This window comes from Geotrypetes seraphini, chromosome 13, assembly GCF_902459505.1.
Source record: "Geotrypetes seraphini chromosome 13, aGeoSer1.1, whole genome shotgun sequence".
Lineage (NCBI taxonomy): Eukaryota > Metazoa > Chordata > Amphibia > Gymnophiona > Dermophiidae > Geotrypetes > Geotrypetes seraphini.
Genome location: NC_047096.1, coordinates 253,355 through 271,545, shown reverse-complemented (window position 1 = coordinate 271,545; position 18,191 = coordinate 253,355). Strand labels below are relative to the sequence as shown.

Genomic DNA, 18,191 nt, shown 5'->3' with positions numbered 1-18,191 from the left:
AACTCAGAAATTGCTTCCCAGATAGAGTTCAGGTTTATAACTGGAGGTTTCTTTAAAGAAGCAATCTCAAAATTTACCGCAGACACTTCAGAATTCACAGTACCTGCTGAGGAAATTATTGAAGACTAGTGTTTAAGTCCATTACATTAACGGGTGCTAGTAAAGCCTCCTTTCCCTCACATGTCCCCTATTTTCAGCACCAGCTCCAGCTCCAAACCCATTTTTATCCCCCCCCCAGCCCCCTGCTCCCATATTTTCCCTTTCAGTCCTAGCCCCCTTTTCTCACCAGCAGCATTTCCCTCCCCACCCCACTTCCCTGTGCAGTAGCAGCATACCCTCCCCCTCCATTTCCCTGTGCAGCAGCAGCAGCAGCATTTCCCTCCACCACCCCACTTCCCTGTGCAGCAGCACCTCTTCCCTGCTCCCCCTGTCCAGCAGCACCTCTTCCCTGCTCCCCCTGTCCAGCAGCACCTCTTTCCTGCTCCCACTGTCCCTCTTCCCTGCTCCCCTGGTCCAGAAGCACCTCTTCCCTGCTCCCCCGGTCCAGCAGCACCTTTTCCCTGCTCCCCCTGTCCCTCTTCTCTGCTCCCCCGGTCCAGCAGCACCCCTTACCTGCTCCTCTGGGTCCTGCTCCCCCTGTCCCTCTTCCTTGCTCCCCCTGTCCCTCTTCCTTGCTCCCCCGGTCCAGCAATACCTCTTCCCTGCTCCCACTGTCCCTCTTCCCTGCTCCCCCGGTACAGCAGCATCTATTCCTTGCTCCCCCCAGTCCAGCAGCACCTCTTCCCTGCTCCCCCAGTCCAGTAGCACCTTTTCCCTGTCTCCCTGTCCCTCTTCCTTGCTCACCCGGTCCAGCAGCACCTCTTCCCTGCTCCCCCGGTCTAGCAGCACCCCTTACCTGCTCCCCCAGGTTCTGCTCCCCCTGTCCCTCTTCCTTGCTCCCCTGGTACAGCAGCACCTCTTCCCTGCTCCCCCGGTCCAGCAGCACCTCTTCCCTGCTTCCCCGGTCCAGCAGCAACCCTTACCTGCTCCCCGGATCCTGCTCCCCCTGTCCCTCTTCCTTGCTCCCCCGGTCCAGCAGCACCTCTTCCCTGCTCTCCCAGTCCAGCAGCACCCCTTACCTGCTCCCCCTGTCCCTCTTCCTTGCTCCCCTGGTCCAGCAGCACCCCTTACCTCCTCCCCTGGGTCCTGCTCCCGCTGTCCCTCTTCCTTGCTCCCCCACGGTCTAGTAGCACCTCTTCCCTGCTTCCCCTGTCCAGCAGCACCTCTTCCCTGCTCCCCCTGTCCCTCTTCCCTGCTCCCCCTGTCCCTCTTCCCTGCTCCCCCAGTCCCTCTTCCCTGCTCCCCCAGTCCAGCAGTACCACTTACCTGCTCCCCCAGGTTCTGTTCCCCCTGTCCCTCTTCCTTGCTCCCCCAGTCCAGCAGCACCTATTCCCTGCTCTCACTGTCCTGCTTCCTTGCTCTCCCGATCCAGCAGCACCCCTTACCTGCTCCCCCAGGTTCTGTTCCCCCTTTCCCTCTTCCTTGCTCCCCCGGTCCAGCAGCACCTCTTCCCTGCTCCCCCTGTCCCTTTTTCCTGCTCCTTCAGTTCAGCAGCACACCTTACTTGCTCCCCCTGTTCCTCTTCCCTGCTCCCCCAGTCCAGTAGCACCTCTTCCCTGCTCCACCAGTCCAGCATGGTCGTTTGCAGCCTGGTGAGGATCGCGGCCGGCTTTTGCAAACCTCGCAGACTGCTCTACATCTCGATAGCATGTTCCCTTTGACGCGATCACGTACGTCAGAGTTAATGTGCTACCGAGGTGCTGTGTGGCCTGTAAAGTTTGCTACAGCCAGCCGCTATCCTCACCAGGCTCCTTTGAAGGTGTCGGCAGCGGTTGGTGAGTGAGGGCGGGAGGGGGGGAAGCTCCGGAATGTTCCCTGCCGCTGTGTTCTATAACAGAATTCAGCCATGGAACAGAAAACACGGCGGCAGGGATCACGAAACCCTAAGTGCGCATGCGCACTTAGGGTTTTATTATTATTGATAAGTTCTGCTGCTCCTCTGCCAACTCCAGTTCACGCGGTGAAAGTTGTTCCTTGAAAACAACTGAAGCCCATTGTGCAGCAAAACCTTCACCTTCTTTGCTGCCTGTCAACATCGCTGCCTCTCACTTGCTGTGCTGAACACTAATGGCTGGGAGTGTGGCTGCACCAGCGTTTTCTCCTCCAGAGAGAGGCTGACCGCCACGAAAGAAACTAAAGTGTCCTCTGACCGACACTCGCCTCGAACTTCTCATTCGGTTCCCCTCTAGGTTGTCTCTTGATGAAGGCATCCATCAGACCTGATTGCAAAGATACTTGCCTGGGTTCAGAAGGGAAAACCTTGCTCTTTGATTTTCGTTTGACCATCAAAATTAGGAAACAGGTTCGGCAGCGTTCCACCGAGATCGATCAGGGCGCCATCTTAGCTAGACTCCTGCCCTCACGGTACACTTTAACCACATCAGCCCGTGAACAGTTCACAAACTGCACTGTTTCTGAAATGCTGCTGCCCTTGGTAGCTGATGATTGCGCTTTATTCCCCATGACAGCCACGGTTGCTATATTGGCAATTTGCTGGCATACCCACCTGCATCCCTGACGTCAGAAGTCATAATGTGACTTGACTATGTAACATCTAATGATCTTAAGGTAACATGCCAATGTGTTAAAAGTGGTGGCCAATCTGAAAGAAAACCAAGCTACAGTGAGAGTCATAACCAGCACAGATAAGAGATGATGATATCACTGAACAAGCCATTGGTGAGGCCTCACCTGGACTATTCTATTCACATTTGGAGGTCCATTCTCAGTAAAGAGAGAAGGAGGCTAGAGGTGGTCCAAACTAGTGTGGAGAGGAGGGAGATATAAGAACATATGAATAGCCTTACTCTGTCAGGCTAATTGTCGATCAAGCCCAGTAGCCCATGCTAGCAAGCAGAGAGATACTTTTCATGCATTAATGCAAGAAACTGCAGAGGTGCTGCAATGGCAAACGCAATGAAGCACTAAGCAGACGGGGGCTCCTATTGGGCAGCTTCTTGAGCGCTCAGCCGCGAGGGATGGAACGCCAGAGACCCGGGCTGGCTGACGTCAGGGGCAGGCGCGCGCGCATCGCACGTTTTCGCTGCTCTTGGATGCTGTGGGATTTTGGCCGCCGGAGCTCAGCCCTGCCAAGGTGAGAGGCGCTTGCGAGGCACCGGGGAAGCTCGGAACTGCCTCCTCTTGCATGCAGCTAGAGGCGGGAAGGGTCGTCGAGACCTTGACGGGGATGGGGGTGGTTGTCGTGCCTTTTCGGATCGTGGCGGTTGCTTGGTGCCTGCTAGCGCGGTTTGACCTTGCGAGCAGGATGAGGGAAAGAGCACCGGTCTCCATCCCTAACAGATGCAACGACATCTCTGCAAAGTCCCCTCAGATCAAAAAAAGTTTGCTTGTAATTAGTCTCCTCTTTTTGTGCTGTATTGTATTTAGAGTTTCATGAAAATCGATTTGGTACCTGGTTTTTACTTTGACACATTGAATTATTTTGAGGCTTTCGTGGAAGTTACTCACTTGAAACGGAATTATTCTGAGGCTTCCCTGGAAGTCACCCTTCTGAAACATTGAATTTTATTCTCAGATTGTGCAGGAAGTTGTGCCTTCTAAACATTGAATTATTCAGGTTTTGCAAAGAAGATTACTCTTCTGAAACATCTAATTATTCTGAGGGGTTCTTGGAAGTTACGCTTAAAATACATTGAATTCCATGCTACCAAGCCCAGTGGGGAAGTCTGTCTCAGTAGCAGACTATGGACTTTTTCAAACCAGGATTTTGTAGACTTCAATCATATTTCTCCTTGGCTACCTCTCCTCCAAGTTGAAGAGCCCTAACCACTTTAGTCCTCATATGAGAGGAGTTCCATCTCCTTTATAATCTTGGTCACTCTTTGAACCTTTTATAATTCCACTATACAGTATCTTTTTTGAGATACGGCAACCAGAACTGAACAGAATACTCAAGATGAGGTCGCACCATGGAGTGACACAGAGACATTATAATATTCTTAATCTTATTTATTATCCCTCTTCCAATAATTCCTACCATCTTGTTTATTTGTTGTTTCCCCCCTCCCCCTTTGCTGCTGCCACACATTGGGTGGAAGGTTTCAGCGTATCATCTACAATGACATCCAGATCTCTTTCTTGGGTGCTGACCCCCAAAGGGGACCCTAGCATCTGGTAACTATGATTTGAATTATTCTTCCCAATGCACATCACTTTGCATTTATCCACATTTAAATTTCATCTGCCATTTGGAAGCCCAGTCCTCCAATTTCCTTCCTGCAATTTTTCAGTTCGCATGCATTTTAACAGCTTTCAGCAGTTTAGTGTCATCTGCAAATTTAATCGTCTCCATTGTCATTCCAATTTCCAGATCATTTCTAAATATGATAAATAGCACATTCCAGTATAGATCCCTGTGGCACTCCACTATTCACCCTCCTCCAATGAGAAAAATGTCCGACTATTTAGTGTAAAGTCAAACAAAGAAAAATCAGAACCATGGTCCAACCCCTATGGCGTACCCCAAGGATCACCTTTATCTCCCACACTCTTCAACCTCTACATTGCATCCCTCAGCACCTGCCTAGACAAATTAGGCCTAACCTCCTATAGCTATGCAGACAACATCACCATTCTCCTTCCTTTTGATCAACCAGCGCCCTTCATGACAGACACACTACACAGAACACTAGAAACAATAGCAACATGGATGAAAGTGCACAAATTGAAACTGAATCTGGACAAAACAAAATTCATCCTCCTTGAAAATAACAAAACCCAAACCATAACAAACCTAGTAATAAATTCAATCACATACCCCATTCAACCCATTCTAAAACTTCTGGGAATGCTGATAGACAGAGGCTGTACCATGCAGCCACAAATCAACAAAACAATACAGAAATCATTCGCAGTCATGAGAAACTTAAGGCAAGTTAGAAAATTCTTCAACAGAAAACAATTCCAGCTCGTGGTCCAGTCCTTAGTCCTGGGTCTTCTAGACCACAGGTCTTCAACCGCCGGTCCGTGGACCGGTGCCGGTCCGCAAAAAAATCTTGCCAGTTCGCGAAGGATTTGGTCCCCGCTGCAATGAAAGGCCGGCGTCAGCTGACTTGCAACTTCCTGTTGCAGTCGCTGTGCCGTGACTGCTGCCTTTGCCGTGACTCCTGCCTTCCACCGCGTTTGCCTTTCTGCCTTGTCTCCGCACCTCCAGACCAGCAGCAGCAGCTCTGTGTACTTTTAACTTCGGCACAGAGCTGCCCCTAAGCAGTAGTTTAGCGCGGTTTCATGAGGCAGCCTCGGGGCCTTTGCTAGGCCGGCCAACATTGCATCATCGAAGCGGGCCGGCCTAGCAAAGGCCCCGAGGCTGCCTCATGAAACCGCGCTAAACTACTGCTTAGGGGCAGTTCTGTGCCGAAGTTAAAAGTACACAGAGCTGCCGCTGTTGGTCTAGACTCTTGCGCCACTGAAGGAAGGCAAAGAGCAGCTTCCTGGAGGTCTTCCTTCCTCTCGCCTTTGCAGGTCCCTTTTTTTTTTTCCTTCAAATGGCAACGGGCCCCAGCATCGACATCAATCAAGTAAGTTCCACTGTTCCTTGCAAGCGGTTCTGCTCAGCCAAAGCTTCCCCTCTGACATGAGCCACCCTCAGGGGAAAGAAAGTGACCCGCAAAGGTGAGGGGAAGGGGGGCAGATGATGGAAGTTGGGGGGGGAGAGAGAGAGAGAAGGGGCAGATGATGGAATGGAGGAGATGAGAGAGAGAAGGGGACAGATGATGGAAGTGAGAAGAAGGGAGATGGATGTCAGTTGAGAGGGGAGAGCAGATGCTGAATGGAAGTGGGGAAAGAACACATACTGGATGGAAGGAGGAGATAAATAAAGGGGGAAGAAAACAGAGTTAGTAAGATAATGGAAGGGTGAGGGAAAGGGGTGACAAGCTGTGGGTAGACACAGTGAAAAGAGGGAAATGGGACTAAATAGTAAGAAAGAATTTAATTTAGATGGAGGCAGAAAATAGAGAAGGAAGACCAGAGAAGAAAAGGGAAGAGAGAGCAGAGAATGATATCAGATCTGAGTGGAGGAAATGAGAAGAGAGAGATGCTAAAAACCTTAGGGGGGAGGGAAGGACAGAGATGTCAGACCATGAGGGGAACAAAAGGAAGATGATGGATACCAGACCAAATTGGGGGGGGGGGGGGCAGGAGGAGAGATGGCAGGGAAAGACAGACAGTGAATGGAAGGGGCAGATGCTGGACTGAAGAGACAGAGAAGGTTATCATGCCGCTCTGGGCCAGGGTACGCCCTCACCTGGAGTACTGCGTCCAGCACTGGTCACCGTACATGAAGAAGGACACGGTACTACTTGAAAGGGTCCAGAGAAGAGCGACTAAAATGGTTAAGGGGCTGGAGGAGTTGCCGTACAGCGAAAGATTAGAGAAACTGGGCCTCTTCTCCCTTGAGCAGAGGAGATTGAGAGGGGACATGATAGAAACATTCAAGGTACTGAAGGGAATAGACTTAGTAGCTAAGGACAGGTTGTTCACCCTCTGCAAGGCAGGGAAAACGAGAGGGCACTCTCTAAAGTTGAAAGGGGATAGATTCCGTACAAACGTAAGGAAGTTCTGTGGTAGAAAGCTGAAACGCTCTTCCAGAGGCTGTTATAGGGGAAAACACCCTCCAAGGATTCAAAACAAAGTTAGACAAGTTCCTGTTGAACAAGAAAGTGCGCTGGTAGGGCTAGTCTCAGGGTGCTGGTCTTAGACCAGAGGGCCGCCGCATGAGCGGACTGCTGGTCATGATGGACCTCTGGTCTGACCCAGCAGTGGCAATTCTTATGTTCTTAGGGCAGACACTGGCTGGAAGAGAGTGAAAAGGCAATGAAAGCAGAAACCAGAGACGACAAAAGATAGAAAAAAATAATTTTATTTCTATCTTGTGATTCAAATATATCAGATTTGAAATATGTATCTTGCTAGACATAACTGGGGAGTGCAAAGCCCAGGCAGTGCTTCTTTAACTTCCAGCTGGCTTAGGGCTCTCTCTGACTAGAGGGCAGTTGCCCTAGTTCCACTCCCCTAACACCATTCCTGTCATGTGTGACTGTGGTATTCTGTTACATGATATTTGTGTAGCATTCTGTAATAATTTGGCTTATTCAGTTTTCTTGATAGTAGAAGGGATATATGTGAAGGGGAGGGGAGACAGGGGTTTTGTTGATCTTTGCCCTGTATTATTTGTATTTATAAAAGACAATTGTATAGAATATTGTTTCTTTTTATACTTTAATAAAATATGTTCAATATAAAATCATAACTATTTGAGGCTTGTTCGGATGGGATCAGATGGTTTGTGGGACCGACCTCATGGGGACGGGGCGGCGATGGTTTTTAAAAAAAAAATTCAGTCTTAATAGTTTGCCGGTCCACGAAATAATTATTTTATTTCCGCCGGTCCATAGGTGTAAAAAGGTTGAAGAACACTGTTCTAGACTACTGCAACATCCTGTATCTCCCCTTCCCTACAACCTTGATAAAACAACTACAAACAGTACAAAACACAGCTCTGAGACTTATCTACTGACTGAGGATACACGACCACATCACATTGGCTTACCTCGATTCACACTGGCTCCCAATACAAGCAAGAATACTATTCAAATTCTACTATTAACTATTTAAGACCATAAACAGAGACTACCCAGCCTACTTGAACAACCGACTAATACAAACAACCACAACCAGACATAGGAGGACCCACACTCCATTCACACACCCTCCAATCAGAAACGTCAAATGAAAAAAAAATGTGTGATGGCCTCCTGGCCACTCAAGCTGTAAAACTAGACTACCAATTCTCCAATTTACTGATCATGACCCCAGACTACAAAACCTTCAGAAAAGAAATAAAAACCCTGCTATTCAAGAAATCCTTAAAGCCAAACTAACACAGCAGGAATCATCTCAATCCCCAATAGTAACCTTCTCCACTCCATAATACCACTAGAAATGTCCAGATAACTCCTTATCTATTCCTAAATATTCAGATAACTCCTTATGTAATCCGCCTTGAACCGCAAGGTAATGGCGGAATAGAAATAAGTATTGCCGCTGCTGGATAAGACCAGTGGTCCATCATGCCTAGCAGTCCGCTCATGCAGTGGCCCTCAGGTCAAAGACCAGCGCCCTAACTGAGACCAGCCCTACCTGCTTATGTCTGTGTTCAGCAGGAACTTATCTAGCTTTGCCTTGAATCTCTGGAGGGTGTTTTCCCCTATGACAGACTCTGGAAGAACGTTCCAGCTCTCCACCACTCTCTGGGTGAAGAAGAACTTCCTTACGTTTGTATGGAATCTATCCCCTTTCAACTTTAGAGAGTGCCCTCTCGTTCTCCCTACATTGGAGAGGGTGAACAACCTGTCCTTGTCTACTAAGTCTATCCCCTTCAGTACCTTGAATATTTCGATCATGTCCCCTCTTAATCTCCTCTGTTTGAGGGAGAAGAGGCCCAGTTTCTCTAATCTTTCGCTGTACAGCAGCTCCTCCAACCCTTTAACCATCTTAGTTGCTCTTCTCTGGACCCTTTCGAGTAGTATCATGTCCTTCATGTACGGCGACCAGTGCTGTACGGACTATTCTAGGTGAGGGCGCACCATGGCCCGGTACAGTGGCATGATAACCTTCTCCGATCTGTTCGTGATCCCCTTCTTTATCATTCCTAGCATTCTGTTCGCCCTTTTTGCCGCCGCCGCACATTGCGCGGACGGCTTCATCGATTTGTCGATCAGAACTCCCAAGTCTCTTTCCTGGGAGGTCTCTCCAAGTACCCCCCTTGACATCCTGTATTCGTGCATGAGATTTTTTTTACTTACATGCATCACTTTACACTTATCCACGTTGAACCTCATCTGCCATGTTGATGCCCATTCCTTGAGCCTGATTATGTCACGTTGCAGATTTTCGCAATCCCCCTGCATCTTCTCTACTCTGAATAACTTCATATTGTCTGCGAATTTAATTACCTCGCTCATCGTACCTATGTCCAGATCATTTATAAAGATGTTGAAAAGCACGGGTCCAAGCACCGAGCCCTGCGGCACTCCACTGGTGACGCTCCTCCAGTCCGAGTATTGTCCATTTACTCCCACTCTCTATTTCCTATGCTCCAGCCAGTTTTTAATCCACGTGAGTATTTCACCCTCAATTCCATGGCTCGCAATTTTCCGAAGTAGTCGTTCATGTGGAACCTTGTCGAACACCTTCTGAAAGTCCAGATATACAATGTCGACTGGGTCGCCCTTATCTATCTGCCTGTTTACTCCCTTGAAGAAGTGCAGTAAGTTTGTCAAACAAGATCTGCCTTTGCTGAAACCGTGCTGGCTGGTCCTCATCAGCCCATGTCCATCAAGGTGATCAATGATGCGGTCCTTTATCAGCGCCTCTACCATCTTTCCCGGTACCGAGGTCAGACTCACCGGTCTGTAGTTTCCCGGGTCTCCCCTCGAAGCTTTTTTGAAGATTGGCGTAACATTCGCCACATTCCAGTCCTCCAGAATCTTTCCTGATACGATTGACAGATTGGCTATTAGTTGAAGCAGTTCAGCTATGGTCCCTTTCAGTTCCTTGATGACCCTCGGATGGATGCCATCCAGTCCTGGGGATTTATCGCTCTTAAGCCTATCAATCTGCCTGCATACCTCTTCTAGCCTGACCGTTAACCCTGTCAGTTTCCCATTTTCACTCCCAGCATATAGCCTAAAGGGTTCCGGTATGCTGTGTATATCCTCTTCGGTAAATACAGACATAAAAAACGTGTTCAGTCTGTCAGCGATTGCTTTGTCCTCCTTTAGCGCTCCCTTTATTCCTTGGTCATCCGACGGTCCCACCACTTCCTTTGCGGGTCATTTCCCTTTGATATATCGAAAGAACTGCTTGAAGTTTTTCGCCTCCTTGGCTATTTTCTCTTCGTAGTCTTTTTTGGCCCCTTTTACCGCCTTATGGCACCTGCGTTTCTGCTTATTCCAGTTTTCATTTGTTTTTGATCTTTTCCATTCCTTAAATGAGTTATTTTTGTCTCTGATCGCTTCCTTTACCTCTACAGTGAGCCACGCTGGTTCTTTATTCTTTTTCCTCTTTGATCCCTTGTTGATACACGGTATATATATATTTTGCGCCTCGGTGACCATATCCTTAAAAAGAGACCAAGCTTGCTCTAGCGTCTTTACAGTGTTTATCCTCTTCTTAATCTTCTTCCCCACCATGCGTCTCATCCCTTCATAATTCCCTTTTCGGAAGTTTAGCATCGTGGCCGTCGTTCTGGACCGATGTTTCGCCCCTGTTTCCAGGTTGAAGCGGATCATATTGTGATCGCTGTTTCCCAGGGTCCCTTCTACTTCTACATTTTGTGACTATCCTCGCAATCCATTTAGAATTAGGTCCAGAATTGCATTTCCTCTCGTGTTTTCCTTTACAAGTTGTTCCAGGAAGCAATCGTCTACCGTTTCCAGGAACTTGGTCTCTCTAGCACAGCCAGAAGTGCCTAGGTTCCAGTCTATCCCCGGATAATTGAAGTCATCCATGATAACTGCCTTGCCTCCCTTATAGTTGCGTTTCATCTCATCTGTCATTTCTTCATCAATTTCTTCGGACTGCCTTGGGAGTCAGTAGTAGATGCCTATACTTGTTTCCGGTCCATTGGCTCCCAGAATTTTGACCCATAGAGACTCTAACTTATCCATCTGTTGTGGCATGTTCTCTCTAGTAGATTCAATTCCCTCTTTAATGTATATGGCAATGCCTCCTCCTTTATGAGTCTCTGCGGTATGGTTTGTATCCCGGTAGCACTGTGTCCCAGACATTTTCATCCATCCACCATGTTTCCATGATGCCGATGATGTCAACGTTTTCCTTTTGTGCTACAGCCTCTAATTCACCCATCTTACTTCGAAGGCTCCTTGCGTTCGTGTACAAACACTTGAGTTTGCAGCCTGTTCCCTTCTTGAGTGTCTTTCCCTCTTGTGCCTTTTTGGTCTGTCTTGTCTGCGATCTGGTGAGTCTTCCCCTCCATTTTCCTGCCCATTATCCTCCGGTATACCAGTTCCCGAACCATCGACTCTCTTTCTTGGTTGAGTTTGCAACCTGTTCCCTTCTTGAGTGTCCTTCCCTCTTGTGTCCCTTTTGGTCTGTCTTGTCTGCGATCTGGTGAGTCTTCCCCTCCATTTTCCTGCATGGTATCCTCCGGGTATACCGGTTCCCGAACCATCGACTCTCTTCCTCGGTCGACTGTCGGCTTTCCCCCTTCTTCTTAGTTTAAAAACCTCTCAACTTCTCTCTTGATATTGCTTGCAAGTAGCCTCGTTCCATCTCTGCTGAGGTGAAGTCCGTCTTTCCTGAATAGCTTGCTCTTCCCCCAGAATGTCCTCGCACCAGTGCCACATCCATATTTTTTAATTAGGATTTATTTATTGCCTTAACCATACCAATTCCTAATCCACAAGAGAACATTGTCTCATATCTCATGAATCTTTAATTTTCTCAGGAGCATCTCATGAAGAACTTTATCCAAAGTCTTCTGAAAGTCTATGTTAACTGGCTTTCCTTTATCCACATGTTTATTCACACTTTCAAAGACATGCAGCAAATTGGTGAGGCAAGATCTCCCTTGGCTGACCCCATGTTGGCTCTGTCCCATTAAAACATATTTGTGTATGTGTTCTGCAATTTCAGTACATTGGGATATAACATACAGTCTAGGTTAGGGGTGCCCATCCTGGGCTATGCGATAAACTCGTGTTGCCTTTGCATTCTGTTCTTCCTGCTTCCCTGATGCCAGGCCAGGTGCATACAAGTGCCGGGCCCACAGCCTTCCTTGCCGACACCAATTCTGAAGTCAGAGAGGAAGTTCTGGGCCAGCCAATTGCTGCCTGGCTGGCTCGGAACTTCCTCTCCAATGTCAGAATTGACATCGGGGAGGAAGGCTGTGGGCCTGGCGCTTATACGCGCCTGGCGTTGGGGAAGCAGGGAAAAATCGTCGGCGGTGGCTTGGGGGGGCAGGGAGAGAGAAAGACAGAAAAAGAAGGGGGGCAGGGAGAGAGAAAGAAAGGCATACAGAAAGAAAGGGGGGCAGGGAGAAAGAAAGAAAGAGAGGGAGGGGGAAATTTTGGGTTGGATAGTATTGCCGTATACTGAAGAGTACCAGTATGACTGTTTATGTTTTTGGGGTAGGGATTTGGCTATTTTGGATTTGGTGTATTGGTTATATTGTTTTTATTGTTTTGTGCTTTATTTGCCATTGTGAAAATTCAATAAAACTTGTTAAAAAAGAAAGAAAGAAAGAAAGAAAGAAAGGGGGAGGGGCAGGGAGAGAGAAAGAACGTCAGAAAGAAAAGGGAGGGGGCAGGGAGAGCGAAAGATAGACAGAAAGGGGAGGGGGCAGGGAGAGAGAGAAAGAGAGACAGAAAGGGGAGGGGGCAGGGATAAAGAAAGAAAAATTTGGACCCATGGAGGGACAGAGAGAGATATTGATTGGGGAAAGGAATGAGGTCTGGAGGAGAAGCAGCATGCAGGAGGCAGAAAGAAAGATATATTGGATTTACAGTCAGAAGAAGGAAGTGCAACCAGAGACTCATGAAATCACCAGACAGCAAAGGTAGGAAAATGATTTTATTTTAAATTTAGTGATCAAAATGTGTTCAAATTTATATCTGCTGTCTATATTTTGCACTAAGGCCTTTTTACTAAACAACGAAAGCAGTTTTTAACGCAGGGAGCCTATGAGCGTCGGGAGCAAAGCAGGGCATTCAGCGCAGCTCCCTGCGCTAAAAACCTCTTTTGCGGTTTAGTAAAAGGGGAGGGGGTATATTTGTTATTTTTGTATAGTTGTTACTGAGATGACATTGCCTTGACCTCTTTGAAACCCCCCCTCAATATAAATGATAATTAACATTTTCTCTGCGTAATGTGCTTTGTGTTTTTTACAATTTTATTATTGGTAGATCATTTTGACTTGGTTATTTTAAAAGTAGCTCGCAAGCCAAAAAAGTGTGGTCTAGGTGATTTATCACTCTTTAATTTGTCAAGTTAGCGCAGTATGTCTTCCATTTTCCCCCAGATTTCTTTCAGTTCTTCGCATCATCCCCTTGAAAATCATTTCCAGTTCAGTAAAAATCAAAGCAAAAAATTCATTCAGTCTCTGCTTTGGCCTTATCCTCCTTTTTGCTTTTTGATGATCCGACAGATTCCCTCCCAGGCTTTCTGTTACTATGAGTTTTTCCTCTTTGGCAAGTTTCTCTTCGTATTATTTTTTAGCTTTCTTTATCAATGCTTTGCATCTAGTGTGCCAGTGCTTCTGTTTCTTCATTTTTTCATTTGGATCCTTTTTTAAAGGATGTTCTTTTGTCTCTAATAACCTCTTACTTCACTTTTTAACCATGCTGGCTCTTGTTTTCTCTTCTTTCCACCTTTGTTAATACATGGAATACATGTGGTCCAGGCTTCCACAATGGTAAGGGATTGGACAATTTTCTGAAGGAGAAAGGAATAGAGGGGTACAGATAGAGGACTAATACACAGGTCCTGGACCTGTTGGGCCGCCGCGCGAGCGGACTGCTGGGCACGATGGACCTCTGGTCTGACCTAGCAGAGGCACTTCTTATGTTCTTAACCTTTCTGCTGATCCTTTTAGCTTCTTTTTAACCATTTTCTCATAGACGCCTTTCTAAAATTAAATGCTGCTACAGTATATTTCTTTAGTGACATCAGCTCAGATTTGATCATGTTATAATAACATAAGAACATAAGAAATGCCTCTGCTGGGTCAGACCTGAGGTCCATCGTGCCCAGCAGTCCGCTCACGCAGTGGCCCAACAGGTCCAGGACCTGTGCAGTAATCCTCTATTTATACCCTTCTATCCCCTTTTCCAGCAGGAAACTGTCCAATCCTTTCTTAAACCCCAGTACCGTACTCTGCCTTATTACGTTCTCTGGAAGCGCATTCCAGGTGTCCACCACACGTTGGGTAAAAAATAACTTCCTAGTATTCGTTTTGAATTTGTCTCCTATCAACTTTTCCGAGTGCCCTCTTGTTCTTTTATTATTCGAAAGTTTGAAGAATCTGTCCCTCTCCATTCTCTCTATGCCCTTCATGATCTTATAAGTCTCTATCATCCCCTCTAAGTCTCCTCTTCTCCAGGGAAAAGAGACCCAGCTTGAACTGCATTATCTCCTCCTTCAACCGCACCAGTTCCCACTTCTTCCACTTTGCCTTACTTGCTGCATAATTTATCACCACTCCCTGCAGAATAGCCTTATAAGCATCCCACCATATAGCTACAGCTTTATAAATGTACCAGATATCAAGATTGTGTTCTTTTTTTTCTTTTGAGCAGAAAATGCTTACTAAATTAGGAGGTAAATATAGAAGTTCTTCTTCACCCAGAGAGTGACATCTGGAACGCTCTTCCGGAGGCTGTTATAGGGGAAAACACCCTTCAGGGATTCAGGAAAAGGTTGGATAAGTTCCTACTGGAACAGAACATACGCAGATAAGGCTAGACTCAGATAGGGCAATGGTCTTTGATCTAAGGGCTGCCGTGTGAGCAGACTGCTGGGCACAATGGGCCACTAGTCTGACCCAGCAGTGACAAATCTTATGTTCTTATCCATACATTAAATTTAAAGTTCTATAGGTTGTTTTGGTGCGACCTCCACTTACCTGACAACAGAAAGAGAAAACTGTACTATTATTTCATATATAGAATTGGAGACAAATTGACCCTAGTTCTTGTTCCCAGAAAAATACCTACCGTATGTGTATATCAGATGCCTGATAACACAGACAAAAGTTGTGGAGTTATGTTCTCTTAGGCTTGCTTCCTTCCTTAGCTGATATCATGATTGTTGCTGCTGTCCAGGTCTCAGATTTAGCACGTCTTATAAATGTTTGTTAATTCAGCCTCATTTGTGTGTAATTAAGGGAAAAAATACAATTCAAGCCTTCAAAAAAAACTTCCTTAAATTAGAACATTTTACAGTGTATAAAAATATAGAAATAGGCCTCAGTCCTAAGGCCAGATTCAGGACCATAGACAGCAACATCCATTTTCATAGGTAGTTTTCTTAGAAGGCTTTCACTGATGTCCACACTACTGCTGCCCGATTCAGGAAAAAAAAATTTGATTCGATTCAGCCTATTGAATCGATTTTTTTGATTCAATTTTCCTACCCAATTGGTTGTTTTTTCAAACATCCTGGTGGGTTTATTTTATACCAAAAATATGAGGAAACACCACTTATGAAGGAGCTACAACCACCAGAGCTTATTTTTCAAACTTTTTTTATAGAACTTTTTTTCAATTTTTTCACAAGAATTATACTAATTCACTCAGGAAAAAGCCTCAGAATAGGAGCCCACGCTCAATCCTGTTACAGATTTAACTTTCAGCGTGGTTGTTTTGCTCCGTGGTTCCAATCATAGGCTAAAAACCCCCGAGATTTTTAATAATAGATAATTCAGATCATTTTTATAATAAATATCTTTACATACTTTTAAATAGTTTTAAATATTTAAGATTACTGCTATGGATGCGACACTTCCTTAGTCTGAAAAAGCTAGCAACTAAGCACTTATCTCAGCGTTTGTTTTATGTGCTGTCATGCTGTCAAATTACTGCCACTGCCTGCCAACGTTTCGTGGATATAGCGTTTAGTCCACTGCTTCAGGGCTGAAGGCAGAAGCATTCAAGCATCTAAAATATAATAGAAAAAGAAACAGGCTTAGTAGCATTTCTCATCTACATTCACCTAAAACAGAGTATAACTTACTGTTCTCAGCTGCAAAGGATTTTCCAAACCGAGGCAAAATGGCCCCGGCATTCATTTTATACTTTAACAGTAACGTGCTGACAAGAGACGTTATACTACGTGCTGACGTCATCGTTCCAGACATTAACCCTTACAGGGAATACAGTTGAATGAATCTATTCACATTATCATTCAGTAAAAATGCTGCCACTCTACATTCTTATTGAGACCACCAGGCGCTAGAGAACCCAGTCGATCAATCCAACGTTGTTCCCGCTGGGCTAGATAGCGTTTAAAGTTTCCCCCTCTACTACTTTGATGAACAATTTCAATAATTGTGGCTTTGAGAGAGAAGAAATCATGAGATAAGTGCTTAGTTGCTAGCTTTTTCAGACTAAGGAAGTGTCGCATCCATAGCAGTAATCTTAAATATTTAAAACTATTTAAAAGTATGTAAAGATATTTATTATAAAAATGATCTGAATTATCTATTATTAAAAATCTCAGGGGTTTTTAGCCTATGATTGGAACCACGGAGCAAAACAACCACGCTGAAAGTTAAATCTGTAACAGGACTGAGCATGGGCTCCTATTCTGAGGCTTTTTCCTGAGTGAATTAGTATAATTCTTGTGAAAAAATTGAAAAAAGTTCTATAAAAAAAGTTTGAAAAATAAGCTCTGGTGGTTGCAGCTTCTTCATAAGTGGTGTTTCCTCATATTTTTGGTAGAATCTTTTTCAGAGCCACTTTGGGTGATAATTTTTGAGGGGTTTATTTTATAGTCTCGTCACCCCTTTTATAGCCTCTTCACCCCCTTTGCCCTCTCCTACTCACACTGGCGCTGTGGTGTAAACAAACAAACAAAAAGACTTTTCCACTCTGTTAAATCCTAGCTCACGTTCGCGGTCTAACACCAGCTCTGGCAGGATACACATTTCAAATCTGACATATTGTAATCACAAAACAGAAAATAAAATTATTTTTTCTACCTTTTGTTGTCTGGTTGTTTTCTGATAACTTGCTTGCCAGGGTCTCCTGCCCATTTGTTGTTTCCTTATTTCTCTGTGATAACCATCTATCTTCCATCTCTGCCCTCACCTTCTGTTTCCCTTCCCTCCCCTGGAGGTCTGGCATCTTTCCTTTTTTTCATCTCCATCCCCACAGCTGCAGCGATAGACCTCCACCATCCCCAGATCCACCATCTCTCCTTTTCTCAATTACCCTTTCATCCAGCATCTCTCCTTCCTTCCCCACCACCCCAGGGTCCACCAGCTCTCCCTTTCTCTTCCCAACTACCCTCCTATCCAGTATCTCTAAACCCACCCCACTCCACACCATCCCTTGTGTCCAACTTCTCTCCCTTTCTGTTCCTTCCCTCCTTAAATCCCATTGTCCATCATCTATCTTCCTCTCCTCTGTTTTTAGACCCATTATTTCTTCCCCCTCTCCCTCCCCCCCAGTCCGGTATATGCACAACTTTTTGAACCCTCCTTCCTCCGTGTACTTCTACACCAGGGCCCCCCTACCCCTGAATGCATGCCCCCCCCCCTTGTCCAGCATTTGTTCTCTTTTCTTCCAGGTCTTTCTATGCCTCTCTCTCCTTCCTCCCTCAACTGACTCACATGCAAAAACAGGAAGCCAATGGCGTGACTTGAGAAAAGGTGTGATGTGGACAGCTGTATTTTGGACCAAATGCAATCCTTTCATGCCTAAAGTAATACTTAGAAACAGCGAATTGCAATAATCAAGTCTTCTTGTAATCATGGACTATCTTGATCAGATTGTATTGGTCCAAAAATGATCTTAATTGACGGACCATGTGCCACTGATAAAAAAAAAAAAGCATTTGTCCAAGGCATGTAATGCGTGCTGGGTTTAGCACGCCTAACCATTCTGAAACATTACCTCCTTATGGTGAAAAGGAAGCAGCATATTTTCCCAAAGTATAGCACCTATCTGAAAGTTGCACTGACTATTAAAACCGCGCGCTTGTCCATTTTCCCATGTGAACCTCAGGAGCCGATTACTGCAAGAGCAGAGACTTATTAGTAAATAGAGTCGTTGGATTAAATTAAATTCGAGCGAGAAAGAGACAACTGCCACACGAGAGCAACAAGTTGAAAAACAGCTCACCAGCGCACAACCCTCTGCACTGGGCAACCAGACTCACGCACCGCAAAGCATCCGCCTGGGTTGCCCTCTCTCACCATGGCAATGCTCTGCCTGCCTCCTCCACCCAATTGTCAGTCAGGTCTCACTTCCTTCCCCCAGCACGCCTTCACCATTGGACGTTTCCACCATTTGCAGCCGCAGGAGAGGGACAGTGGGAGGCATAAGGTC

At 46.0% G+C, this 18,191-nt stretch overlaps 1 protein-coding gene across 1 annotated transcript in view; it reads left to right on the top strand.

Moving 5' to 3' along the window:
* Nucleotides 1-3,159: 3,159 nt before the first annotated feature.
* SLC6A17 (solute carrier family 6 member 17) overlaps nucleotides 3,160-18,191 on the top strand; it is an 88,964-nt gene continuing 73,932 nt past the window's right edge. Inside the window, exon 1 of the mRNA XM_033918436.1 lies at nucleotides 3,160-3,193. The gene's annotated coding sequence lies outside the window, so the exon portion shown is untranslated. The remainder of the gene's footprint in view (nucleotides 3,194-18,191) is intronic.